This window comes from Falco cherrug, chromosome 10 (genome assembly GCF_023634085.1).
Source record: "Falco cherrug isolate bFalChe1 chromosome 10, bFalChe1.pri, whole genome shotgun sequence".
Taxonomy (NCBI): domain Eukaryota; kingdom Metazoa; phylum Chordata; class Aves; order Falconiformes; family Falconidae; genus Falco; species Falco cherrug.
The window spans coordinates 37568325-37596204 of record NC_073706.1 but is presented as its reverse complement, the minus strand read 5'-3'; the positions used below and the strand labels follow the sequence as shown (position 1 = coordinate 37596204).

Genomic DNA, 27880 nt, shown 5'->3' with positions numbered 1-27880 from the left:
AAAATTGTGTAGCCAAAAGTAGAGCTCCTTTCCCAGAAAAGGGTATATGTGAGGAATGGAAAGGAGCTTCAGTGGGTGTTTTCACTTGCTACTTTTAGGTGTCTGACTTAAATGCCTGCCCTAAGAGTGCAGAGGATACTGGTGTCCTGCTAAGGGAGGCTGCGAGTTTGAGTCACTCTTGGCAGGACTCTCTCTCTTTCCACTAAAACCAGAGACACTAATTTCGTAATTTAGGAGCCATAATTGTTTACCAGAAGTTGGGAGGTGTAAATACCAGCAACAATGATCCTCCTGAAAGAGCACTGCTAGAATACTTACCGACTGGATGTACAGTTCTCTGGAGCCTGCTGCAGGTGGGGCATGCTTCACAGCAGCCAGAAAGCTGCCATAACTACTCTGGCATTGAATTTGCCATTGGCTATTACCAAACTTAGGCTCCTGGGTTTTGGTGTGTATCTGGGTTTGTTCTCGGTGTATGTGTGTTAGTACTGCTTATCTTCCCAGGTCCTGTCTGCTCCTAGAAGCTGTCTGCTTGGAAAGCCTGGATATCATTTTTGTTGATAACTGTGGTTTCCCCGCAGGCTGGAGCAATAGTCTTTTTGCCCCTTAGTTCCCCTATTGCTGGAGTTGTGTGCAGAGCAGGGAGCCGGCGAAGAAGAGTGGGGCAGGATTTGGGTTGCTGCTTGATTTCCATCAGTTGTCTTGTTGATGCTGCAAAAGATGCATCCAGAGTCCAGTCTATTCCACCTGCTAATATTTTCAACTCTTTCTCCAGTTTAAGAGTTTTTCTCTTTACAGCCTCAGATGTATATTTTTATTTGTGAACGGAGCAGCCTGAGAGCTGGGGATGTGGTTTACCGCCAAAGAGTAGGGTGAGTGTGAAGAAAGGGCTGTTGGGAATGCCTTATGTTGTGTGTCAGTAAGAGTTTCAGATAGGAGGAAGAAAGCTGGGAAATGAAGAGCTGAGCTGCTGGCATACCTTAGCTTGTCTTTGCTTGGAAAGCCCACCACGTTTGGAAAATAATTGCAAGGAGTCACTACCTGACTGGTCATTTAGGTGATGAACGCATCTTCAAAATGTCATTCTTCTAAATTAAAGGCGTCTGCACAGGGTTGTCATTTTTGGAATAAGACCCCTTGTGAACACGCCTGACTACATCAAGACTTCTCATGAGATCAGAAACTCAATGAGCTCATGCATTGCCCAACAGGAAGAGTGAAATTCCCCACCCTGCATGTTTGTAGAGTTAAAGATGGACTAGAAAACAGAAATGCAGGAAGTGTTGGGTCTGGGTTTTTATTTTTAACTTCCAGTCCCACGTTACATCTACAAGACCATCAGATCTGTATGGCAAGGTGCCACGTGTGTGTGGTCATCTGGATATTGAGCATCAGTGCTGAGTACACCAGCTGACCCCTCCCAAGTGCAGTCACACTTAAAATGTTCTGGAGCAAACATAGCTGAAGTGCTCAGAATGAAGCTGTGAGAGAAGCAGAAGCGGGACATATTTTTTCCTTGTATTATAAAGTTAAAGCAAAGTATGTGGTCTCATTTTTGACTTCACGTTATTTCTTGAAATATCGGTACCTATCATGCTGGTAAGAGATTTGGGGGAGTTCATTTTATTCCGGTCCTTGCTTTTGTACTGCATGGTAATAGATTAGTAATAGATACATGTAGGACAATATGTGCAAAACCATTATGTTTCTGTAAAGTGATGGTGTTAATCACTCCAGTGTCCTGTAAAAGCTGTTGTGGGCGTTTAGACAGGATACTTTTTTGCTCTCAGACCACTTCAGGGCACTGTGGGGGAACAGCTAAGTGACTGCTTAGGGCAGGACCCAGGACGTTACTTGGTGTAAGGACAGCAGGAAGTATCAGATCAGTTGCAGGATGGGTTATTTCCATGCCCAAAGCCCATTTTAGATGTTTGAAGCTTACTGACTCGGTATATGCATCAGCAAACGTCTGTGGCAGGCCGTCACGTGTGTTCAACCTACCTGTGTGTGTATATCTATAATTTGAAATGTGTAAAGCAGAGGACACACAGTTGCATTGCCTGCTTACCTAAAGACACTGAATACACGCTGTATACAAAGTAAAAATTGACTTTTTTTTTGGCATAACAGTCTTTCTAAAGGTAAGACATACCTAAAAAACATGAGTCAGTTCCCTACATGCCATTGTCTCATACGCAGCAGTAGAAGGCCACCTCTTTGTGACAACCTGAGAGAAACAGATGTTTTATCACCTTTGCTCACTGTGAGTAGTACCTTACTCACCATAACCACCCGTTCAGATCAGTCAGGCTATTTGTGGAGTACAGCATTGTTCACTGTGTGCGAGATTATCAGAGATTGGTCCCTATTAAAAAAGATTTCTCTTGCGCTAGAATGTTTCCAATGGGATCACTTCATTTATTCAGGGAACATTTGTAAAAAAGACTCCTTGCTGTAAACGCGTTGTGAATTCAATGGAGCAGCATCCACTTGTGGCAGCTTAGGAACCACCGATTTGCTCTTAATATAGGTAAAGGGACTCAAGCTGTCCTGGGTAAAAAAGCTGGGTGGGTTTTATAGTGCACTGTGGTTCCATCCAGCTTTCACCAAAGCAGGGTCTGAACCCCGATGCTTTGTGAAAATACTCGTATATTCATGTTTCTCTGCTTTTGCTGAAATGCTGTACCTGCTTTGCATTTGATGAAGGATTAAATAAATTACATCTGCCAGTATGGCGCTCTGATAACTGATGTGCTGCTCTTTGGAAGAAGCTGCATTTATAGTTACTGGTTTATTTGCTTTGATGAAGATGCCTCATTTTGTTGGTTCCTGCTGTGTTTGATTGAGCTGAGTGGTCTGATCAAGCAAAGTTGCTGTGAAATTTTCTTCTGCTTTGGTAAGTCAGCTCAGTGCACAGAGCTGGTGGGATGTCAAGGCGACGTGATTTTGTGAAGCTGGAGCTCTGTTTTGTGTGAATGTCATGTAAGGACTGTGAGGTGAGGTGAGGGAAGAAGCGGGAAGCTCTTTTCTCATAGTGCAAATCCTAGCAGTGAATTAAAGACCAGATACTGCTCTTCAGTGCCTTGCTGTAGCTCACTGGTGACTCAGGACCAAAGAGGAGCTTTTGCCAGCTGAGTGACTGGAAGTTTATTACTCCCAGACAGAGACCACAATATTAATAACCACCTGCTGTTTGACCCAGCAGAAATTCAGCTATTGGATGAACACCTAGTGCTTTTCACAGTTCGGGTATTTTTAATTTTTGTAACATAATTCCTATGAAATGAATAAAAGAATATTCATTTATAGCCTGTGCAGTGCAAAATGGAGTAGTCAGAGTGTGGGGTCAAATCCTCAGTCAAGCTGAGTAACTTTGTTGGAGTGCTCGCTTGGAAAGGCACAGGTGACTGCATGTTCGCTTTTGCTTTGCGTCCTTTGTGGTGGGGCATGACCGGGTCTGGCCTGGTTGCAGAGCTTCTCATGGGCCACCTGAAGGTGCCTGCAGTTCCTTCGTGTCTCAGTAGTGCTTGTCCATCTAGAGAGGTGCACAACAGGGGAATTTCCTATTTTGGTTTCTTGGAGGAACCTACCAATTGACATTAAGCTGTTGTGAAGGATAAATATTTGCAGTCATGACAGATTTTTCTGATTTGATTCTGTCACTTCAAAGTTATTTTTAATGCATGTTCATAAGCTTAACTGTGCCTCTCCACACGGCATAAGCTAATGTGTACTATTTCCTTGCTGATTAAATTGCAGTGATCTTTTTTGTTTAGAAGCAGAAAATTTTGATTTGCAAGAGTTGAGAGGCAGTAATTAGAAATTTCTGATGCTTTTTATGCAGGGTACTATAGCACTAAACTTTCTCAGTCTTGAGCTTTCTCTTTGTTACAGTTAATGTATCTACATAGGTATTTTTTCTTCCTGTGAATAATATTTTTTAAAAATATAAATTTTCCAATCATTGTCCATTTATATAATTGGCACAGATAGAATAATTACATGGGCAGGCAGAGCTACAGAGTTATAAATCTTTCCCAGTGACAGTGTCTTGAAATAGCAGTCAGGATATCATCACCGCAGCTTAATATTGTCAGTAGATTTTGCTGCCTTTCTGTGAGGATATCAGTATTGTGTTGAATCCATGCAGGTGTGTATGCATATACATGTGTTGGGGTGTGTGCGTGTATACATGTATGCAGTTGTGGAGAGCTTGTATTTAATTATGATGGATCCTTCTGTCGCGGAACCGTTAGGGTATGGTGGATGTTACCAGATAGAGATCTAAGCAGAACCCCAGTCTCTGCCTACTTTTTTGTCTGACTTCCTCCACTGTGTGACACCTTCATTGTACTGTCGGTGTCAGCTGTTACCCAGAGCGCTTTAGGTGGGAGATGAAGGCCTCGACTGTGAAGACTGTGATGGTGTAAGGCCAGCTGGTCCTGCCTGCAGATCTGGATAGGCTGGGTGCAGATGGCACTGAACGCGTTTCAGCCGTGTTCACTGGTGCTTTTTTCAGATTTGTCTTTCCCCAAGCACCGTCTCGATGCCATGGTCTTGCAAAGCAGCGATTGCCGTGCTCTGGTCCTAAGTTTGTAATGCGGATGTGGCCCTCCTAGGTCATGTTTAGCTATCCCAGGCCCATTTGACATCCCTGGAAATCCTGACCTGGGGTTCACCAGCTGTGAACTCAAAGATTTGAAGCCTGATTTGATTGATTTCACCAGCAGGTCCTTGGTCAGCCAACTTCTTGTCTCTCCCCACAGGGAAGCACTTTGCTTGCGCTGTCTCCTGTTGTCAGACCCTAAACTGAATAATGGCAGTCTGTGAAGTCAGACCACTTGGAAAAGCCATAAAATGCCAGACCAGGAGTAGCAGGCATGAGGACTGCACAGGTCTTGCATTCCACTTGCTGTGGTCACCTGCAGATCACTAAGAACTGCAGAGAAAGGGCATTTGTGTTACCCTTCCTTCACCACCGTGTTCCAGCTATGGGACATAACTGTGAATGCAAAACCAGCTCATGGTCTGTTTTTGCATTCGCTGGTGAACACTCTGCGTAATACAACCAAGAATACTCCATAAGCCAACCTGGCTTGGATGTAAGTGTCGCTTCTGGTTCCCTGTCCTCTTGGGGTGATCTCCCCTTCTTGCCCATGCTGCCAACTGGGCCATCGATGGGACAAGTCTGGAGACTCAGCCCCAGGGAATTTCTGTGTCACTGATGGCACAGCTGCAGAAGTGGATTTTCTTGGCAGGAGAGGCTGTAACAGGTGTGGTTTCAGAGAAGAAATCCTTTGGCAAGGCATTACATTGCCATTTTAAAATGGCCTGTTCTGTCAGAACACTTCTTCCAAGAACCCTTGCTTGCTGTAGATTTAGAAATATGCCCTTTGATGCAGGGAGCAGGCTTGGGGATGGAGTCCCTTCCTTTGGGTGTCCACCCTTTCAAGGGGAAGTCTGTTTCCTAAATGACAGGATTCAAGCCCGATTGTCTTCACTCTTATCAGAGTTAGCTGCCACATGTTGTACTCCTGATCCTCCGGCACGTTACAGCACTCTCCTGGCTGGACACTGGTGGTTCTCCTGGTTGTGAGTCATTCCCTCCTTGCTGTGCAGCTGCTGTGCTTAACCACAGGAGCACAGTTTAGAACCAGAAGCCAATGAAACACATGATACTCAGCTATCTGTAGCATGAAATGGTATGTTAGCTCTTCAAAGACAGCCTGGAGCCTCATGGTTGTCCTCTTGAACAGATCTTGCTTTCTGCTAAACATAAAAAAACATTGTGTAAATGGCCTCACTTGCAACAAAGTCAGTTCACCACTTGCGAATCTGGCTCCACGCATCTGGTATGTTCTTTACCAGCAGAGATAATGGTATTTAAAATGACCTTTACTGAGGTTTTTGACTCAGCTGTTTCTCACTGCATCTGGCTCTGTTATTGGCTTTCTTACCATTCCTATAACATCTTTTTCTTCTTGGGAGCTGTTTTAAAAGCAAACCCTTTTAGATCTGGAAGCATTAAAGCAAAAGGGTTCATGAACAGGGAACAGAATAGACTGTTTCTGCCTCTGGTTGCTTATAGCTGGATTCAAAAGAAGCTGACACATCGGTCATGTTTTATGTGGTCCCATGGTTCTGGCTTCATTTTGAGCTACAATACACCACGTTTGTGTAAAAGGTCATAATGAAAAGAAGAGTGTTGGAAGAAATGACATTGTTTACTTTTTCTGGGTGTTCCTTCCTTCCTAGTTAAATGAAGCACCTTATGCTTATGTAGTTCCAGATAATAAGCTCATCTTTGAACAGTTTCTGAAAGGCTGGATAAATTTGTCTTTTGCTGGAATTCTTTAAATCTGTGTAAGTCCTACCAAGAAAAGCCTTTTTGTGCCATTTCATTCTTAGTGGTCCTGGTTTCTTATCAGATGTCCTCTGTAGTATGTGACTATACTCAGAACAAAATGTATTGGCACCAAGCACTAAGTGTGAATCTGAAAATGGACCAAAGCTGCGGATGCAGTTGAAATTTTTGCAAATGAGTGACTGGATTTGAAACAAACCCCTTCCAAAGGTGGGGAGATTTGTTGTTTCATGGAAGTAGATGCTGATACTGCTGAGAAGGCAAGGTCACGACTTAACAAACAACACTTTTTTCATTCTCCCTTCTTAATTACAGGAGTCAGTCAGGGTTCAGCTCTTGCATGTTAGGCCACAAGGAAAAATAATTTCCTTTTCATCCCTTTTACTGGCTTTTTCTCCACTAGTATAAAACTAAGGGGTGAATTTTTTTCCTACCTGTTTTAATAATTGAAGTTACAACAAACAGTTCAGGATTGCATGTAATAACAATAGCTCAGTGTGTTCAGAAAGTTTACTTTGCCCTGTAGCAGCCTGTACGTGTTCCACCATATGGAGCTTTTCAGTCTATACCTCCTGTTGTGCTTTGTAGCTGCTGGGAGCAGAGGGAGGGCGCTTGGGTGGGTAAGCAGCACCCTTGTCCTGCTTTCACTCTGTGCTGGGGAGCAGTGGGCTCCAAAATGGGTCCCAGTAGCCTTTGCCCTGATTTCCAACAGGCTGAGCACTCAGTTTGCCTGGTTTAGTGCCCCGTTTGCCGTGGCTCGCTGACCTTGTCCAGCCATGGCCATTTTCCTCCGGTTCTTAACCCGGCAGCTCCTGGGGCTACCAGTTCTCCTCTTTCCTGCTGGCAGCAGTTGCGTAGTTGGAGTTTTGCCCATCTACTTTTCCTGTTCCCCCCCAATGGGGCTGATCTTTGTGGGGCGGCGTTGCTCTGGCAGCACAGTCCTGCTCCCTGTGAATTAACTCCCCTGCTGCAATTCCTTCAGCCTGGGCCGTGCTGCAGAGGTTTCTGTGCGTGTGAGTCCTCACTGGGTGCACAGTACCTTCCAGCTTGGCTGAAGAGCTTTGATGGTTTTTGTGAACATGAAACTGTGCCTTGGTTCACAGTTCTGTGGTGTCTTTTACTTTACAAAGACAAGCTCTTCCCTATTCTTTTCTTCTCTGCAGATTTTTTCTTGAAGGCAGGCGGCAAGACTTCTTCTTGCAGCTTTTGTTTATTAAACTGAGGAAAAAGAGCAACCTCCCAAAACCAAAGCATTGTCATTTATTGACAGCATAGCAGTGATACAGGTAAACTGGGTGTGAAGCACAAATCCTGTCCTGACTATGTAGTGTCACTTGGGAATTTGATTACAATAGTGCACATTTCACGCAGCGGTACTGCCTCAGTGCCCTAGCCCTGGGAAACCTTCTGTTACTGGACGCTCACCAAGTTGTAAATGGAGAGTTTGGAAGCAGCCATCAGATGTGGCAAGATTTATAAACACACATTAGCAATCTTCTTGCTTCTTCCTGGATCATGGGACCTAATCACATATTTGGAAAAAGGGTTACATTTTCTCCTAAACTAGGGCCCAAAGGCCCAGACCTACCTGTACTTTCTAGCAGGCTTATTTCTCATAGCAGAGATCCCAGAAACAGGCACAGAGAATGTAAAAAAGGTATTTCCAAGGTTAGCTTGTTAGCCAGAAACATCCTGAGAAGAGTAATTTGCCTAGAGGGATGGGTGGTGAACATATGCTTGCTGCCATTTGAGGTTTCTCTATTATTTTCTAATAGCTTTTATTTTCATGTGCTCTTCTGGCTAGCTGTCTTTGCATGCCTCTGACTTCTGGGATCCTGGATTCTTTGAACTGCAAGAAATACTGGATGTAATTCTTTCACTCTCTCTTTCTTAAAAAAAGGTATCTTCAAGTGTCTCTCTGTGAATCTCCAAAATGGTACCTCTCTGATCTGATTAGATTTCATGATGTGATTCCATTGCTGCTAGTGCATAACGCCTTGCATTTTCTCACTTTTCTACCCTGTTACTATAGTATTTTACTGCTTAGGTGCAGTGGAGCCCTGTGAAGGCAGGAAGATACGGCTCTTCCGAAAGTCGGTTCTGTAGCAAAATAGTGAAGCATCACATGCACTGATAATGGTAGTGGCAGGGAATTTCCTGTGTTGTGTAACAGATGTTAACACTGCAAATCAGCCAAGTTCTGAATTTGTGTTCTTTCAGGCGACTGCGTACACAGAAAAGCCTGCAGTCACCTTTTCAGGCAAGGTTATGAGATCGGTGCTGTTGTTAACTCTATTATGCTTCAAGAATGAAACTGCTGCAATTTAGAAAGGTTACTTTCTTTACACAAGCTAAATTGATGATAGTGGCAGCATTGCTAGTGAAAAGCAGCATCCCATTAAAGCTGTACTTTGCATAAAGCAGCAAGCATGCCTCAGTACTGTCAATAACTCACCTGCTGTGGCCCTATTCATTTGCAGACAGAAAAGGGTGATATTTAGGCAAAGGACACTCTTTAGCATGTAGGATTTCTAGCATAATAAAGGAGGGTTGGCATATCTCCAGCCTGCTCCCTCTGACCTGTGGCTTCCTCAAAAGCAAAGCTGTGAGGGTTTCGGTGTGAGAGCCGTAGACCCTTCCTGGAGGAGCTCGCTCTCAGAGGAGCCAGGAGTGTGTGGCCAGATGGTGCCATGCTGCAACGTCTGCATGCTGATTTCCTCGTCACTGGTGTAAATCAGGAGTGACCTCAGTGAAGCCACAGAAGCAGGCTGTTATCACACAACTGAGAGAAACAGGACTAAATGAAAGAATTGGGATAAATTATACTTCTTGTGTGAAATGCTGTTACTGCTGAAGTTTTTGGCAGATCTTTACTTGATTTCTGTGACCTCTGTTTTGTATTTGTGGTTGTCTTGATGTATCTGAATGTCAAATAAAAACTGCAGTAGCCACTTTAAATACAGGAGAGGCTTGAGAGGAGTGTATGGAATTAGGGAAACAGCAGGAGATTGGTTTGGCTGCCGTATTGGTAAAGCCACTGACATAACCTATAGAATTGTCTTACCCCATACCAACACAGCAGGTATTTTCTGAAAGAAGTAAATGGTAGTTTCTACACTTTCTTTTTTATATGGCACGATAGGGACCTGGTTAAAACTTGGCCTTATTTACAGAGCATCTTGGAAGCAGTTTTAAGATAATAGATGAATTAATTACACTTGTTTGGAAAAAATAGCTTTAGTTTGAGAATGGCATGAGAAGTTGTAGCATGAAAGATATTGTAAGACTGTTTGAGAACAGCAATTTAGAATGAAAAGTTTTTTCTTTGTTCTGGATATAAAATGGTCTGATCTGCTGCATACTAGAAACCAAGGGCTTGCCTGTGTCATTCCCGAATGGGCAGTTGTGAAAATGTGCAATTAATGCAGAGTCTGGAAGCAGTGAGAAAGCATGGCTAGGTGTACACCAGAAAGCAATTCTTCCTCTGTCTCCTCACTGAATGGAAAAGCAGCACTGTAGAGCCCAGCATGTTTCTTTTGTGTCAGTATGTGTGTATTTGCACCCTGCAACCACAGAAAAATGCAAAGCCCAAATCTCTTTCACCTCAATAACATTTCAAGAGGATTCCAGGTCTAAAATGAGAAAGAAAAAAATAAGTTGTTTCTGGTTTGTTTGCTTTGATTTGTTTATTTTAGAACTAGAAATGCATTGTGCAGACTGTGCAATCACGGGAAGGCCTGGTAGGCTCGGCTGTGCTAAGCTGTCCTTGTCAGAGCCACTGGAGAAGACCTCATGGCATCTCCGCACAGGGCTGCATTGGGATGGCCAAATGCTGCTCGCCGGGATGGAGGGGGTCTCCCCCGGCAGTGCCTGCGTCCTGCTGCCTGGCCAGAAGAGGGTTAAGGGCTGCCCGCCTGCTTTGTGATCCAGAGAGGTTTGAAGGAAAAAGGTGTGCCTTTTTTTTGCAGGAAATCAGAAGACACAAATGGAGATGCCTTTGGGCCTTTGCTACTTCGGTCACAGGAAAAAGCAGTTTTTTATGTTTCTTGGGCATTGTCTTTGGCCGAGTAAGTCATGCCCAGAGGAAGATGGCCAGTGGAGACTTTGAGGCGGGAGCACGCTGAGATTTTCCTGGGCAGGTTAACAAGCTCTTCCCAACTTGTAGTGTCTTTGAAAGCAGCTTTGCTGCTGGCCCACGAGCTGCTGGGAGCTGAACCTACTTGCATAACCCAGGTGCCAGCTCAGTTGTTTTCTAATTGTAAATGGATCAGGCCGCTGATTTGTTGCAAGCATCTGAATTTGGAGGGATATTAAGTGTGAGAGTCTGCTCTAAGATCTGGGTTTACATTGTTAATTTAGCAACACAAAGCTGTGTGGCTACGTGGCCTTTTTCTAACAGCATTTTATAGTGGTCATTTTGACTGTTGTCTTTTTTTTTTTTTTTTTTAAGATTAAGGTGTTTTGCCTGCTTTTTAGGAAAGCAAACAGTTCAGCCAGACTTCTAAAGAAAATCACCTGGTATGAGCTTTGGGACCCAGATGTACTTTTCTAAGTACAGGAAGGAAGCTGTTACTTGGCAGAAATGGAGCTTAAACAAGAAAGAGACAGCGGGAATGTGATTACCTGGCATGTGGAAAACAACTTTCAAGCAAGTTTCTTTAAGATCAAGAAGTGTTAAGGCTGATCCTGTCTGCACTGACCCCAAGCAAGTCACCAGTGACCCAAGTCCAGCCGAGTTGTATGAGCTCGCAAGGGAGCAACCACATACCAGTTTGCAGATGTGAGTTTTGTTACTGCTTTAATCCTGAACTAGGCTGTGTAAGGAAGAGGCAGGACATCTTAGAAGGGAGGTATAAAAGCTTTCTTCTGGAAAGAAATCTGAGGATTTCCTCGTTTTGGTGTGGCGGAGATGGCAGAGGTAGATGTGCCCTTGCTCACAAATGATGCAGCAGCAGCAGCAGTTCCCCTCTCTGGATTGTCATACCTTGCATGGAACCAAGGGCAGACCACAGTCCAAAACTGTGAGGAGCCTCCAGGTTGCTGTGACATTTAGTGGCTCAGTACAGAGAAGGGGTTGCTTAGAGCTGCCTCCGCATCTACCTGTTCAAAAATTCCCCACCCTCTCTCAGAAGCAACTGCTGGCCGTGGCACTGTTGGATTTGCTGGTGCTGCTGCAAATGCCAAACAGCCTGAGCAGGTGCTGAAAGACTGACTTATCTTTGTAGCACTAGGTGATGAAAATGCAGAAGTTATGAACAAGGGAAACACAGGACTGTAAGGGACCCACAGAGAACATCCAGTTTCTTTCCCAAGACAAAACTGTTCCTGGCAGCTCCTTGTCTCACGTGCCCACAAAAATCCCCTGTGCCTTCACAGCTAGCATGGCCTCAGGGTGTCCTTCCCAGCCAGTAGCCTGCCTGCATCCCCTCGTCCCAGTGGAGACCCCAGACCCCTTGCAATGCCAGTTGCTTGTGAGCCTTTCTCTTAAATTCATCCCAGTTTTCTTTTTTGGCTTGTAATACCCAACCACAGAGGGCTCTTTAATAACTGTCTGAAAGTGAGATACGCACTTTTATCTGAACACTGGCTCCCAGACCCCAAATGCACTGGATGGATTTACTGTGTCCCCTGCCTAGACCAACTGTGGTACCTGTAGTAAAAAAATGTTACTTCTCACTCTCTGTCATTTACTGCCAGAATTTACTGCAGGATTTCTCTGCCCTCTTAAATGAGGCTGGACTTCTTTCTGCACACAGTGTGCACCTCATATGGTTCCTCCCCTGTTGGGTTACCCCAAGACATGTAGGCAGCGTCTCTGGGTGCCCTGGTTCTTCCAGTCCCCTGTGGCAGAGGGGCTGCAGCCTCCTGGCCTCTGCATCACTCCTTGCATGGGAGTGCGTATCACTTCCTCCAAGGTGGTGGTGTTAGGATCCAGCAATGTTCATGCTGCCTGGCACATGAGCACTGCCTCCCACAAGGACTTCAACAGTTTCCTACAGCGACACTGTCTCTGATAGCTGAAATGTCTAGTAAAAGATCTTCATTTCTCAGCAGATGCTGTGGCTTCAGCAAACTATGGACTGTCAGGTCTCGAAGGTGGTGTTTATGCATACATTTTAATCCTTATTTGCACTGTACTTTGAAGGTGTAAAATACCACAGAAATGCTGGTTTCTTATTGTTACAACTGGCATTTTAGTGTTCCATCATTTTGAATATCAGTTATTCATGAGAAATCAGTGCAACTAGTAGTTCTTCCAAAGCTTTTTAGTTCGTATTGTTTGCGGTCACATCATGCCAGATGTCTTGGAGGAATCTGATCTCAAACAAACCCAGACAAGTCACTGTAAAACTGTATACAAAAAGACACAGGTTGATATACTGCAGCTGGTTGCACCAGCAGATACAGATGTTATTTGCAAAACTCTTCCTTCACTGTGAGAGCGTGAGGGCCAGGGAAGAACACATGCTGGGGAGAACAGCAGCAACACAAATAGCCTTGGCTTTGGCTGAGGTGTGTGTTTTGTGCTTATCACTTAATTTAGCAGTATCAGGAAAACCCGTGAAGGAAAAACCTGTGGATATTTTGCAGATGCAGAGTGATGTAGGAAGAAGCAGGGCTGTAATTAAACATGCTTGCCTACTGAAGTATGTGTACAATTGCTGTAGAATACTATAACTAGCAACATCTATTGGACTGTTTTCAAAGCTAAAGCAGTGATACTATGCTAGTGTGGCTGATGTCTATGCCTGTGCCTGGCAAACCTGCCTCTGCATGGCAGGTTTAGGTTCTGCGCAGCTTAGGAAATGATGCTTTTACTGTGCTCATCTGCATCAGCTGAGAAATCTTTGTCAAACTCAAACGTGTCTGAGCCCTGCGCAGAATGCACCGAGTGATTTCCACCAGCAGCAGCCCACTGTTGTAAAGATTTACTTTATTGCTTACAGATTAATTACAGAAAAAAGTGAACTGTTTGTTGTTTTTTTTCTTCCGATCGCACAGTGATTCTGTATGCCAAGAAGCTACTAAAAAGAAACAGAGTGTGAGAGATTATGTGTGACAGGAAGAGAGCCTGTCACAGAGTTGCACGTTATTTATTGCTGGTGTGCTTTGGTAAGTGGCTGCAACTGGCTCTAATTTTCTCGGTGCTGCCCAGCTGCTTTGATCAGCAATGAAACTGTTAACAGCACTGACAAATTATTGTCGATGGGCATTGCAGTTTAAACTTCCCCTGACAAACAGTGGCAGATCACACCTGTCAGGGCTACTGTTTAAGGCTTTCTTAGGATATATTGCTGGGTTGAATCATGCTGTGCTTCTTTTCAGGGTTTTTTTTTGGGTTAGAGAGCTGCTCTGGTTTTCTGAGCGAGAGCTGGGATCAGACAGCGTGCTGGCAGCGTGTGGGAGGTGTGTTCCATTGCCCATGTGCCCCTGGAGCAGAGGCTTTGCGTGCAGGTGTCTTCTCTGGGTCCTGCTGATCTGCAGCTTGGAGGAGTGTGGCATCCAGGAGGGGACGGGAAAGCTTCTGTGCCTGTAGCAAGCAGCGAGGATCTGGGGAAGGGGCGGTTGCTCTGAGCACAGGTGTCATGAGGGAGAGGAGAGTGGATGCTGTCTGAGAACACTGAGCACTGCGGTGAGTGTCCTTTTCTCCTCCTTCCCTGAGACTGATCCCAGCCATCCTTCTTACTTTCCTATAGCTCTCTAAAATGCTCCCTTTGCGTAGACTCTTTCTTTATGCCTTTCAGCCTCTCCTTTTTTACCTAGCCTCCTATTCTCCCCTCTCATTCCCCTCCTTTCAGTCTTCCCGTCTTTATTTCCTGTGCCTCTGAGGCTGGACGCAGTGTCATGCAAATGCAGTGGGTTCTTTGAACATGTGTAGCCTTATGTTTTGGGAACTGTTGACTGGCAGGAATTGTCTATAATGGATTTAGTAGTACCTGAAGACCCTAGTGGCATTTTTGCCTGTCTGCTCAAAAACACCAGCACTCAGCTCCCTTGAGGCTTGAAATCTGCTAGGAGCAGCTATGGCAGTGGCATTCTGTCATTTGCTTCATCAGCTGACATTTTTGGGAATGACAAAATTGCTGACAAAACGACGTTGGCCATTTCACCGCCCTCTGCTGCTGAACAACTTTGGTAACTTCTCACCTCCTAAAGGGATGGAGTCCCCTAGATATAACTGGCTTTATTAGAGCAAGCCCACATGAAAGCATGCAGCCTCCTTATGTTGTTGTTGTTGTTATTATTCAGTGGTCTGTATTGATTTGTAGTGTATTTTATTCAGCTCAACCCCTGATCAGCCCAGTTCTATTTTGTGTCTAGATTGCATGTAGAATTAGGAGTTTTAGTAGAGATTTCAAGATCAGGAGCAAATCCTCTACAAAATTAGGCTTTGCCTATGTAAACAAATTGCACTACTTTCAACTTCCATTCTGTAACATTGATATAACCTGCCCCTAATGTGAATTCAGGTATGCCAGCATGGACATGCTTATACCAGCATAGCTTGCTTCCCCGTGGGAAAGGAGAACAAGCTATTCCAGTATAGAGCACTTTTATTTGGCTCTGACTACATCCACGCTTTCATTGTATTGGCAGAAATATACCAGCAAATAATACTTGCAATTTTACATGGGTAACTGGTACAAAATCATGTATAGAACAAGTCTTGGGCTGCAGACTGCCTCAATAACTCCTTCATGAGTGAGTGCTGAATATGCCACGTATTTATAATCTTGTCTTTGTAACTAGAGGTACAGTGGAAAAGACTTAGTGTTACTGGCATTATGTATTCACAATTAAGAAACTAAGAACTGGTCAGTGTGTTGGCTCTAAAGTTGTGACTGTGAGTCATGGCTGTAGTTTATTTTTAAATAAAGTACGTAAGACTTTATTCACTTTCAGATTGGTTGCTGACCTTTGTTTTTATTTGCAGCATATTGGCAATGTAGGAGGGCCGTGGCAGAGATGCAAGTTCCAGTAGTGCTTACTTGGAAGTGCCTTTGAGCTGGCAGGGAAACACAGAGGTGTTCCAGCAATGCTGGAAGTCTAGGTCCTGAAAAGCCGCTTGTGCCGGTGAAAAGTGAGTGCCTGGTGGCTGTGGAATACTTGGTATTTGTATTTGTGGTCATCTACCTCGGTCCTCAGCGGGCCAGAGCAGTCCAGAGATCAAGGGGCAACAGGCACAGGGAGAAACTTTAAAAAATTCCAGTCAGATACTATTATCCAGATATCATGGTTTATTGATGTTTTTTTTCCCACTACTGCTGCTAATCGAGGTGATCAGTACGTGTCTTGTAGCAAGAACCGTGTAGGAAAGACTCCTGGTGTTCGCAGGCAAAGGAGAAGCACGTTTGTCATGGGAAACCCTTCACGTTCAGAGTGCTGGGGGAGGGCAGAGCCCCCAACAGACTGGGGTCTCCTGGAGGGGAACTGTCTTAAATTGCGCATGGCTGACAGGTGTCTGGAAACATGGGACCTAACTAAAATCTGTAGATTTTCTTCTACCACAGAGTAAAAGAATGGATATGACCCTTTTCTTCTGCAAGATAGGAAGTTATTTTAAGGCAGGTGATGGCGAGGTGAAGCAGTCTGTGGGGAGGAGAAGCTGGCGCCATTAGGGGACTGCAAAGCTTGCTAGGAGGAACGCACTTTATTGTGCTGGTGTTTGGCACAGTTATCTTGCCGGGCTGTTGAGGGAAATAAATTTTCACAGAACCTAACAGTTTCCTCCTATGAGTTACTGTCACCTCCGTCTCATTTAATTCCCACCTTTGCTTACTGTGAGTGCCGTTTCAGTGCTGGGAGTACCTTCCATTACCTCCAGACTGAGCACTGCTTTGGAAACAGCTTTCCCGACTGCAAGGGGCTCGTTTCGCAGAGCAGGGAGGAAAACTTCCTTGCCTTTTTTTCCCCAAGCGCGTTGACTCCCATGACTCTGACGATGGTGGCCGAGGTGGCCCCCTCCCCGAGCTGGGCTGGGGCTCTTGCCTGTGGCTGGGGCTGCAGCTGGGTGGTGCCAGGGCTGTCAGGGTGGCACAGGGCAGCAGTCAGTAAAACTGGCGTATTGGTGTCAAGAGCAAGCAGCTGACCTTGGACAAATCTGCCGCTAGGCTGTAACCCAGCCTAGAGTCCAGCTTGCCCTGGCCTTTGCTGCTTCCTTCTAGGAGGAAAGTGATCTGTGTTGGTCCCCTTGCTGGTTTAGATTACTTCTCTCCCTGAGCCGACTCGTGGGTTTTGCCTGCTGTGTTTGCATCGGGTGGGAGCCACAGGCTGTCAACAGCAGATCTTTCTCCTCAAAAGGTCCAGCAATGTTGGCAGTCCTGGAAGGAGAGGCAGCGGCATCAGACAGGTCCTTGCCTGCAGTTCTTGGCAGCAAAGCTTGCAGTTGGGACGGTTTTCGTGAGATTGACAAATAGAAGCAGTATCGGGTCAGCCCTGCTCCCTCAGGAGTCCACAGAATCCATTGGTGAGCAGCTTTAAAAAGATTCTTTTTATTGTCTCGTCACCTCCACTTTTAACCACATATGAAATTGTTCATTATAAAGCACCCAGTCATCCTTACAGCAATCGCATCACTGATGTCTGTGGTGTTGCGTTGTGAGCTGCGCAGGAGAGAAGTCATTAATATCCATGTTTCTACATTTCCCTAAAGATGAAGAGATGACTGCAGCGGAAGATCAGTTTTGCTGGGAAAGACACTGAGTGAGCTGACCTGATCAAGGAGAAGACATTAAACGTTACGCTCTTTAGTTTTCTCTGCTTCACTCAGACCTTAGCTGGTGTGGTCTATTGCCTTTTAGAAAATATGTTTGGGTCCAAGGACTGCCTGAGACAGTTAGAAACCCAATATGTTTTTTGAGGCAGGGGCAATTATTCATTACGTGTTTGTACAGCTCCTAGCACTTTTGGTTGCTGTGCCAACGGATTGGTAATGGCTGAGCAATAGTATTTATTACTGGCAGCTGGTAATAGCAGTCTGTGTTTATGCTCTGTAGGGGAATTTGGTATGTGCACACAGCTATGGGCTGTTAAAGGTTTTGTACCTTTTAGAAGCACCACAAAATCTGTACAGACCATCTAGCCTTCTGCCATTTTAAGTGTTTTCTTACTTCATTTCAGAGATATTTGTTTATTCCTTCCCTTGTTTCCCTCCCAAACTTTTCAAACCTTTTCCATCTGGACTCTTGTGTTTATAAACGTGTATGGAGCTTGTAGGCAACAACCACTTTCAAGCCTACTATTGTAATACAGACCAGATAGCTGCCAGAAAGCACTGTGGGCCCTCACCACCTCCTGAGGGCATTGCAGGTCTCTCTGAGATTGCCTCCCTCCTACCTGCTGGATGCCCAGCCCTGTGCTCACCACTGTAGGTCAGCATCACCCTGTGAAGGAGGCCACAGAACTTCCCTGATTTACCCAGGCTGGGCATCTGGTGCAGCACAATTGCTATTGAAGAATTTTCCTTTGTCTTGGTTTGTTTCTCTTGAAAAGTCCTAGCGTGGCAACTCTAACTCCTGTTTTGTAAGACGCACGCAGCTGAAGCCTATCACTTTTTTTCTAGTGTGAAAAAGATGAGCTGGTCAGCCCTGAGCGGGCCTGAAGTCCAGCCTCATAAAAACTGTATGTCACCTTTTAACCATTCTCCTTGCCACTTCCTTTTCATAGCAGAGATAATGGGAGTGTTTCCTGCTAACTCCTGTCTCTCTGTGATAAATTGCTGTGTTCTTTATTGGAAAGCATTGTATGGCTGCTCATAGTGCTGCGATAAAGAAAATGCTGTGAATTGGCTGCATTGTGTTTGGCTTCCTTTCAGCCAGGGCCAGTCTGGACACCGAGGACCTGATCTTCCTTCTGTGCCAGGCCTCAGCTCATGTTTGTGTGGGAAGCAGGGATTTTTTGTTTGTTTCTTTAAAGCCGCCTTTAACACTTTCGATGTTGAGCTGTTGAAAGTCAGTGTGATCTATAAATCTATAGACGGGAGTCTGCAGGTGCCGCTGGTTCTCTCTATCTCCATCTCCTCCCTCCTTTGTGGCAGTGCTGGCGCTGGTGTAGGCATCCTTGCCTTGGTGGTGTGCTGCGTGGTTAGTGCTTTCTTTACCCTCCCCAGCTGGGAACTCCCAGCTCTCCAGGCAGGGGTGCTTCAGACCCCCTTTGTATTTCCAGTGCTTGTAGCAAGGAGGGCTTGCAGCCAAGCAGTACTGTTTTGGTTCAGGTTTGGGGTTTTTTTGCCTGGATCATTCCATTCAGTGACAAAAAAAAAAAAAAAAAAAAGCCAATGTCAGTATAGGATAGCTTTAAAGTGATAAGAAGAGTACTCCTTCTGAATTCCACAGCTTTCAGATTTGTTGCCTTTTGTCAAGAGCTGTATTGTCAGGTTTGCTGCCCAGGAGATTGGGAGCCTGGATTGTCCAGGCCCATAGCTTATGGCTGATAACTAAAAAGGAGTTTTTGTCTGGCTTATGCCCAGCACGCACACGGCTGCATCTGGTAGTGGGACAGTTGTACAAGTAGCAGAATAGTCAGTGACAAAAATATTGGGATAGTAGTATTTGAACAGGTAGGAGAAGATCAGCAAAGACAAATGCACGGTTAAATTTGTATGTCAAAGGTGTATCCGTTCACCTGCATGCCTAAAGCTCCCTCCAGCTGAATCAAAGGAAGGCACCAGTGCAAAGCCTTTGACACCATCTCCCACAGCATTCCCCTGGAGAAACTGGCTGCTCACGGCTTGGGTGGGCATACACCGAGCTGGGTAAAAAACTGGTTGGCTGGTGGAGCTAAAAAAGAGACACGGTGAATGGAGCCACATCCCACCGGTGGCCAGTCACAAGTGGTGTTCCCCAGGGCTCAGTACTGGGGCCGGTTCTGTTGAACATCTTTATCGACGATCTGGACAAGGGGATCGAGTGCACCCTCGGTCAGTTTGCAGATGACACCAAGCAAGGGAGGAGTGTTGATCCGCTGGAGGGCAGGAGGCTCTGCAGAGGGGCCTGGGCAGGCTGGACTGATGGGCCTCCACTGGAAAAGGACCTTGGGGTGTTGGCTGACAGCAGTCGGCTGCGGTGCTGGAGCCAGCAGTGTGCCCAGACAGCCAAGAAGGCCAACAGCACCCTGGCTCGTATCTGAAACTGTGGCCAGCGGGACCAGGGCAGTCATCATCCCCCTGCACTCAGCACCGGTGAGGCCGCACCTCGGATCCTGTGTTCTGGTTTGGGCCCCGCACTAGAAGAAAGACACTGGAGCGTGTCCAGAGACGGACAACGGAGCTGGGGAAGGGGCTGGAGCACCAGTCCTAGGAGGAGCAGCTGAGGGAACCGGGGCTGTTCAGCCTGGAGAGGAGGAGGCTGGGGGGGACCTTCTTGCTTTCTCCAGCTGCCTGAAAGCAGGTTGTAGAGAGGTGGGGGTCAGTCTCTTCTCCCAAGGAACAGGCCATGGGACAAGAGGAAACGGCCTCGAGTTGTGCCAGGGGAGGTTGAGATTGGGGATTAGGAAAAATATCTTCACTGAAAGGCTGGTCAAGCACTGGAACAGGCTGCCCAGGAAGGGTGGTGGAGTCACCATCCCTGGAGGTGTTTAAAAAAACACGCAGATGCGGTGCTTAGGGACACGGTTTAGTGGTGAACTTGGCAGTGCTGCGTTTACGGCTGGACTTGATGATCTTAAAGGTCTTATCCAACCTAAATGATTCTATGATTATAAAGAGTTTATCCTGTCTCCTTGTTTTCACCAGCAAAGTCACGGATAAACTAGGAGAGAAGGAAGGACTCACGTAGGCATGAACGTTTTTTGACTTGATAACTGAGGCTGAGAGTGGGTTTTGTTGTGTGTGCTGCATCAGTCTGTGTGCTCTTTGAGTCTTTTGGGCTCATTTAACACAGCATAAATTCCACCCTAGATGCTCTTTGTGGGTTGTCTAGTTTCCTTCCTCCCACAGAGATTTTTAATTAAAAATCTAGGACCAAAATAACTGCAGCGCTATCTTTTAACTATTGTTGAAGGAAGAGCTTGATGCTCTTGTCTCTGAGAAACAGTGAAGTTTGTGTGAAAATACATGGTGTTTTAATTTCCTGCAGAATTTCAGGGGGAGTGGCTGTAGCAGGGGAGGTATAGGTGGGTGCTAAATGTAAATAACTGTACAACTGATCTTGGTGTGCTACAGCACCCAAGAGTCTGAAAAGCTGAACACGAGAAGTATCTTTTAAAAAATAGATGTACTTCCTTAAATTTTGTTGGTCTTGTTTATTCAGCCTTCCTTGCGAAGGCTCCTGAGGTTTACACAGACTGTCTGAATCGACAGAAGAAACAAGAAAGTAGAGGAGCAGAAAATTCAGCATGATTTGAGCACTGTGGGATGTGGCCATTTCTCCATTGCTTAGCTGTTCTTCAGAAGCAGATGAGCCAGGTCAGCTATAATTTAGTGGTCTTGGGGTCAGAGCCTTTGGGTGCAAGTATAGTTTGTGCTTTTCCAGGATGTCAAGGTAGAAATATACTTCTAATCTAAAAGTCTCTGCATTTAGGATATTGTCCCTTTGGTTCTTTGTGAGCATGTGTTTGGGATGGTGGATGCTCATGACATAAATAATCTGGAACTGATTGTGGAAAATCTTTGTGGAATTGAACTGCACTTCTAAGATGGTTTGTAAACACCCTTTCTTGCCATTGCCTTTGCCTTACTGCTGAAGTTCTCTGTTGAGATTGAGTCTGAAAATAGCTCAGCAAGACTTGAGATAGAGGTCTGATTTTGTTTTACTTTGTTACAAGGGGGCAATATTTCACGAACAAGGGAATAATGTCAGGGGGACGCTATCAAGCATGAAAGCAGGTCTTAAAATTAGCTTGGTATTTCCTAGTAGTTGTGTGGTGGGAGTGTATCCCCAAGGCACAGTCTTTTCTAGATTTAATTATACAAAGGCAGAGGTGGATATCATAGAAGGCCATCATTGAGACTTGCAGTCGTCTGGGTTTTTTTAAATGTCATTAAAGCTTGAAGTAAGATCCTTCCATTAAAAGGGAATATGATCTCATTATGTGATTTAGATAGTGGTATGAGGCTGTAATGATGCTTTTTAATATGTTCTTCTTAAAGAAAAATGTCGAGGCAAGAATTGACCTTGAAGATGTGGATTGCTTGCAAATGATGTAACTACACAGCTGTCCAAAGCAATGTGTTCTTGCATTGGCTTTAAATCTCCGGTGGCTTTAGCTAAAACAACTAAGTGAATTTCTTACTTACATTTCCATGTACCTGATACCATATTTCCCTCACTGCCCTGGACTTATCCCAAATCCTGTCGCTCCCTGCAAAGGGCCATGCTCCTTGGAGCCCTCCTGCTGGCAGTGGGGATGGCAGGTGCCATGCAGGGACAGGCTCCCTCTTCCCAAGGCCTATCACAGTGATTCCATCTCTAATCCCTAAGGTACCACTAGAAAAACTGGGTTATTAAAAAGTTGTTTGCTTATGTAGTCAGCTACAGTTTAAAGGATTGTATGGGAGGACATCGGAGGTTATTACTAACAATTAGCATACGTAAAAACTTCAGGGCACAGGGGGCTGTGGGATAACGTTCTCCAAGTAGTGTGTGTACTGAGTTATGGATAATTACTGGAAGGCTTAATGTGTCAAAGGTGGATGTGGTTTACCGTTATGCAACTCATTAATACTGTTCATGGGACTCAGAGACTTGGTCCCTGAAATGCTCAGGCTTGGAGATACTGTGTTCAGTGTGCCTCAAACAAAAAACATCAGTGGTGTATGAGCTATCAGTACTAATAACTACAATAAAAAGGATGCAGAGCGCTTCAAATCTGCTTTTCAGGTGGGGATTTTTTGAGTCATCTAGCCAGTGTTTTTACCTTTGGGCCTAATATTCTTTATATTGAATTTCATAATACCGTGTCTGTGCCCGAGCCTCACACCCATGGAGGTCAAAGGGAGCATTGCCTTTTGGCTTGGGCACGTGCTGCCAAACCGCTGCAGGCTGGCCAGACGCTGTGCCCACACTTGCAGCACAAGCAGCAAGGATTCAAGGGGCGTCTGTATTGCCGGTGAGGTGTGATGATGACTTGTATCTGCTTACTTGAACAAGCTTGCTCAGTAGCAGACATCAGCATGGATTTCAGAATGATCTGCCCATGTGGTGCTTGTCTGATTTCTCAGGTATAATTTCTAGCCTGCCTTGCATGCCTTACGACTGTAGCCCACACAGTTAGCCCCACTCCAGCTAGGTAGCCCAAGGGTAATTTATGTATGTGTGCCCAAGTTGCGCTTGTACCTTAATTTTGATGTACGTATATCTCCAACAGCCTTTTGAGTTCGCTGCCAAGAAGCAGCTATGATAGCCAGATGAATCCTTGTGTCATCTATATAAAACTTTTAAAGAAGTATAAATATTTCTAGATAAACAGAAATTTAGAGGCAGAGATCTGGTTCCTGAGTTTGTTTCAAAGTGGATCCTTACTGGAATTTCTTGGCTAATGTGTTAACGAAAACTGCATCAGGAAATCAGTGGTGATCTGTGATGGCACATTTCTTCCTATACATTCCACATGTGCTTGTACATTATGTTTTGGTGGCGAGTCCGCTAATCTGCATTTTGGCTTTGTTTTCCTACCTAAAACAATGCTAACTAGAGCTATCAGTAACAAATAATGGTAAACTTTAAATAAAAATTCTGTAAGGCGGATAAACGTTCAGTTGCTTCACGTATATTTAACAGGCGTGGTTTACCTTTTGGTCATCTTCAGTTGAATATATTAGAACATGGGATTAAAGGGCTGAAGAGGATTCAATGAAAGCACCTTACCCTTCTGCATAGATTGGTGCTTCAAGAAAATACCTTTGATGAGCTTTACTCAGTAGAGATGCCTTCAGAAATCAGGGCCTAAAGGAGTTTATGCAAAATACGATTTACTGAAAGTAAAGCGAAGGGACTAAGACAAAGGTGTGCAGGTAAGGTGCTTGTTCCTGTCTTTCACTGAGCGCTGAGGACTCTCATCCTTCTGGTAGTATGGGTAAAAGCATCAATTCTGCATGCACCTGCTGTTACTGGGGAAATAATTGATGTACTAGTTGTAATTACAGCAAGTGAGGTATGATCTATGCCATTAGCAAGGGGAAAGACCAGTGAAATTGCCAAATCAGGAGAAGCCCCTCAGTGGTAGTAGGAAATTTAATATGCTGTGTTAAATTAATAGCCTTCTGCATAACAATCAATTTACAGCTTAAAGGGCAGAGGAGGTGGATGTAAAAATCATTAAGCATTCATTTGATGACCCGCTCAATATTCTTAGTCAGAAGAAATCGCTAGCATGATGTTTACAGAGTAAATTGCAAGTGTTTTAAGACAAAAAAACACACGAGGATTGTGTATTTAATGTTTATTACAATGGCTATTTCTAAGCCATAAGCTTGCAGTGATCCTTTTCCCAAACACAACATGGCTTTAGTGATGGGCTGCTGTTTGCTCACAGATGATGTTCATCCAAACCAGAGATTATTCTAAAGATGAGGTTTTCCTACATGTCAAATAAAAATGTTTTGCCCTTTGTGACCCTACCTTCAAGTTTATTAGTCCTGAGTTAATTCGGGATCCTCAAAACAAATGGTCTGGGATGTTTTTTTCCTAGTGTAGGCATGCAGTGCCTGGTTTTGCCTGTAGTTGTTCTGTTTGTGGTCTTTGTACATAACGCTTACCGTAGAGAGAGATTTGTTCTGAGAAGATTATGCATGTAAGTGCTGATGGTGTGCCTAAAGCTGCCAATGTTCTCGTGTATACAAAGGAAACGTTAATCAAGGCATCTTACAGAGAATTAAGGGAGGAAATACTTTTGTTTCCTGATTACTGCTGGCCAGTGCAGGAAAAGGCAGGCAGAGAAGCAGAAGGCAATAGAAAGAGATGGTTGTTCTCAGAGAAAGCAAGAGCAGATTGCTGGGGGTGGCTGTGGTAGGCAACTTCCACAAAACCAGCACACGAGAGGCAGCTTTAAGGACTCTGCAGGGCATGTGAGCTTTGAATTAGGTTGTAAGGATGAACTGGCCACACTCCTGAGCTTGCTAAAGCAGCTGAGAGAAATCCATCCTGTTGCATATAATCTTAATAAAGCTGTCTGTAGCTTTAGCTTTCTATAACGTTCCATTGTTGCAGTTGGGTGTCATCGGCAAACCCGTATTATTTGATTTTCGAGCCTGGACTGAGTAACATGGCATGCAGCAGAGGACATAGCATTCCTTAAACTTGGAGCACTCCCGCAGTACTAGTATTTTGGTGTTTTCATCTGGAGTGCATGAAGGATTGAAAGAGTGGTGCTTCATCGTGCTGCTGGAGCTGGTTTGGGCTCCAGCAGAGCAGGACATGGTCTAGGGGGAACATACTGAGGACCACCCCTGGTGAGGAAAGGTCCCCTTGCCAGCAGCACAGAGAAACAGCTGACCCAAGTAGTTCTGGGAAATAGCTGACAGTTATTGTGAAGCTTCATTGCTTCAGGTTCCAGCTGACAGCATGAGAGCCCAAAACATTCAGTGTCAGCTGTACTATGTATGTTTTGCCATATCCTTAACCAAAACCATGGATGGAGTAGAGAAAAAAAATTGCCTGCGCAGGCACTTTTCACTGTATCAGGTTTTATTCACCTGTTAGTAGGGGGTTGGTTGTCCAATTACCTGTCTTATAAATAGGTGTTTTAGGAATAGCTTCCAGAAGCAGATTTCACAAGAATTTCTGAATTGATTGTAGTTCTTCAGATGTTGTAAATCACCAGTGCACCACTGGACTATTAATTTACCTTTGCTGAGGATCTGTGCTGCTGTTTTTCCTTGTTGAATACTTAGGGCAGTAATAGCTAGAAATGTATCTGCTAACAATTTGCCTTCTCTTTTCATTCATGAAATTTTTACCTCCTCATGATTAATTGAATCACGAAGCGTCAGTATCTTCAGATTTAGTTTTCCTTATTGATGCAGATTCTGGAGTGAATGACTGCTGTGAATACAAAATATGGTTTAATTTGATTTCTGGGAAATGGTTAGTGACCAGAAAAAGAGAAGGTTGTTTGAGACAAGCTTTGAATAAATTAAGAGCACACACATCACCACCGCCCTTCCCCTGCACAGCCTTCTGACGATATGGAACCCCTAATTAACTCCTTATAGAAATGTGCATATTTCCAATCTATTTTGAAATGCTGGAAGTGAGAGTAAGCAAACCAACCTACCCACTAGTTTGCAAAGGGTAGGGGCAGCGTAATGTCTGCACAGTGTTTAGTTTGTGGTAATTATATATCAGGAACTTAGCAGATTTAAAGATGGAACCAGGAAGATTCCATCCCCAAGAGGCTCGAGCCTGAAGCCGAAAGCTGCCCTATCTTCCCAGCAAGCACAGAAGGCACAAAATGCAGAGCAGCCATGTGAAAGGCATCGCTGCACCAACGCTGATCATCTGTAAGTGTATTAGTTGCTGCCTTCACCCAAAATGGGTCCAGTGCCAGAAGAAGAAGGTGCTGGCATTTCCCATTTGGTTTAATGGCAGCCACGAGGTTTGCTGATAAAATAATTTTTATTCTTGTCCTATTGCTCTTTCCTTGGCTGTTCCTGAAGCTGCCTGGAAGTGAAAGTCCCATTAGGCAATTGCACCCTGTTAAGTTCACCCACCGCTTTTACTGTCCTGTGTTGCATGGGGGTTTGATGCATACTCTCCTGTATTTTTCATTTTTAAAAGATAAAGTAGTCTCAAAGACAGGGTTAAGCAAGAAGTTTATTTCTTGCTGCTGAATTATTTATTCCTATTTAAGCTCTGGCTAGCAGCCCATGTTTAATAGCCCACTAGTGCTTAGAGAGCTGTGAATACAAAAGGGGCAATCCTGAAAAATACTGTTTAGTGGCTCTGTACTCTCTGTATTACCTCTCCTTCATTTTTATGATCAAAAGCACAGAATAGAAGGCCAGAAATGACCTGTACTGCAAACTTAAGGGCACTTTAATCTACCAAGATTGCTAACATCCAGAGAAATTAATGCAGTAAATTAATGCTAGAGTGAAGATTTTTTGCAATGAGATTAGCTTCCTAAGGGAGCTTATGGATTCTGCATGTTGGCATCTCCACATCAACACATGATGTCTTTCTAGGGCGATTTCCCCATCTCGTCTACCAGATTTGGAGGGAACACAGGAGCAGTGGTTGAAATTTATTGCTTTGTATTACATAAGTGGTTTGGTAAAATAATGGCAATTTTTGGCCTTCTGCAATTCTGGCCCAGTTTTGATTTTTACCTTCTTTCTATTCCCCAAGCCCCCACGGAACTGGTTTCTGTGAAGCACCTGCCATGTCCTGAAGTAGCCTCCAAAATACTGATTTAGAAGTAGATTTGAGTTTCACAACAAAGTTGCCTTCAAATCGTCCATGGAAGGTTTGAGGCTCAAAGGCACTTATGTCTAGAAGTGTTTCTTGGATGGTTGCGTATTTCTTAACAAGTACTTCATCGCTAGTGAGTTTTTATGTGTTTTCTAGATAATTATGCATTAATGGTATAAAAGTAGATATAGTACAAGGCTATATTCTTCAAAACCTTCACACCCTCCTATCTCACACAGGTGATTCTGGGCAGAGGCTGGATTATTTAGGTGTCTAAAAATCCCTGTTGTGAAAAACGCTGTGCGCACTTTCCACCTTCCTGTTACATCCCTTCAGAAAATTGCCCCTGCTGTCTACTGTTCAGCATCCCCTACAACTCTCACGAACTTTGTGTAATTTGAAGCCAGTTTGGGCAGGCAGACCCTTATGGACAGACAGAACAAGGAGCTCTCTGAATAAATGAGCTAATGAAGCCTCATTTTCTTATGGATTTGTGGCTTATATTGGATGGTATTTGTTAATAGCTGGGTTCGTAGTGCTACCCTTCTTTCAGAGGGCAACAATGCAGTTTCCCTCCATTCTTTAGGCATTGATTCTCACGTAACTTTTAAGAAGCTAGTATTTTCAGGTTTTCTAACACCTGTTGGGTTGCCTTGACTTTTGCCAATGGTACAAAAGGCATTGGGTGGGAGGGAGGATAGAACAGCATACATACGGATGCAGACACATACAGAGATATCCTTTGGAAACCAAGCCAAATATTTCGCGTGTATTATAGAATCTTAATACTGTGAACTACATTTTCTCCCACCAAGAAAAAAGGTGATGTATAGAAAAACCCCAAAATACAAAAAAAGTTCTTTTCTCTGATTTTGTGCTGCACTTTGCACTGAATAAGGTGAAATCTTGTAGGCTGAGTCTGTCCATCTCAGTCTTTCTCTGAAAAAATTGCAAGGTAACCTAAAAGATGGTACAATCTTGTAGAATGAACTGCAGGCCAGCATTTCTTCTCTTTTACCCAAAGTAAAGGAGAAGTATGTTGAAGTGGTGCATACCATGTAGTGCACTCAATGAGAGGCTCTGCTGCTGTCAGAGCAGGTTCTAGTTGGAGTGAAGCCTATGACAATGCGCACGGCATAAGAGCCTGTCTGGATGAGGGTCAAATGTA

At 44.5% G+C, this 27880-nt stretch overlaps 1 protein-coding gene across 4 annotated transcripts in view; it reads left to right on the top strand.

The window, feature by feature from the left end:
- Nucleotides 1-27880, top strand: part of OSBPL5 (oxysterol binding protein like 5) — a 182323-nt gene that overhangs the window by 85062 nt on the left and 69381 nt on the right. Inside the window, exon 1 of one of the 4 annotated variants that reach the window (XM_055722372.1) lies at nucleotides 16813-16832. The exons of the other annotated variants lie outside the window; for them this stretch is intronic. The gene's annotated coding sequence lies outside the window, so the exon portion shown is untranslated. Of the gene's footprint in view, nucleotides 1-16812; nucleotides 16833-27880 lie in introns of those variants that run through there. 4 annotated transcript variants of the gene reach the window in all.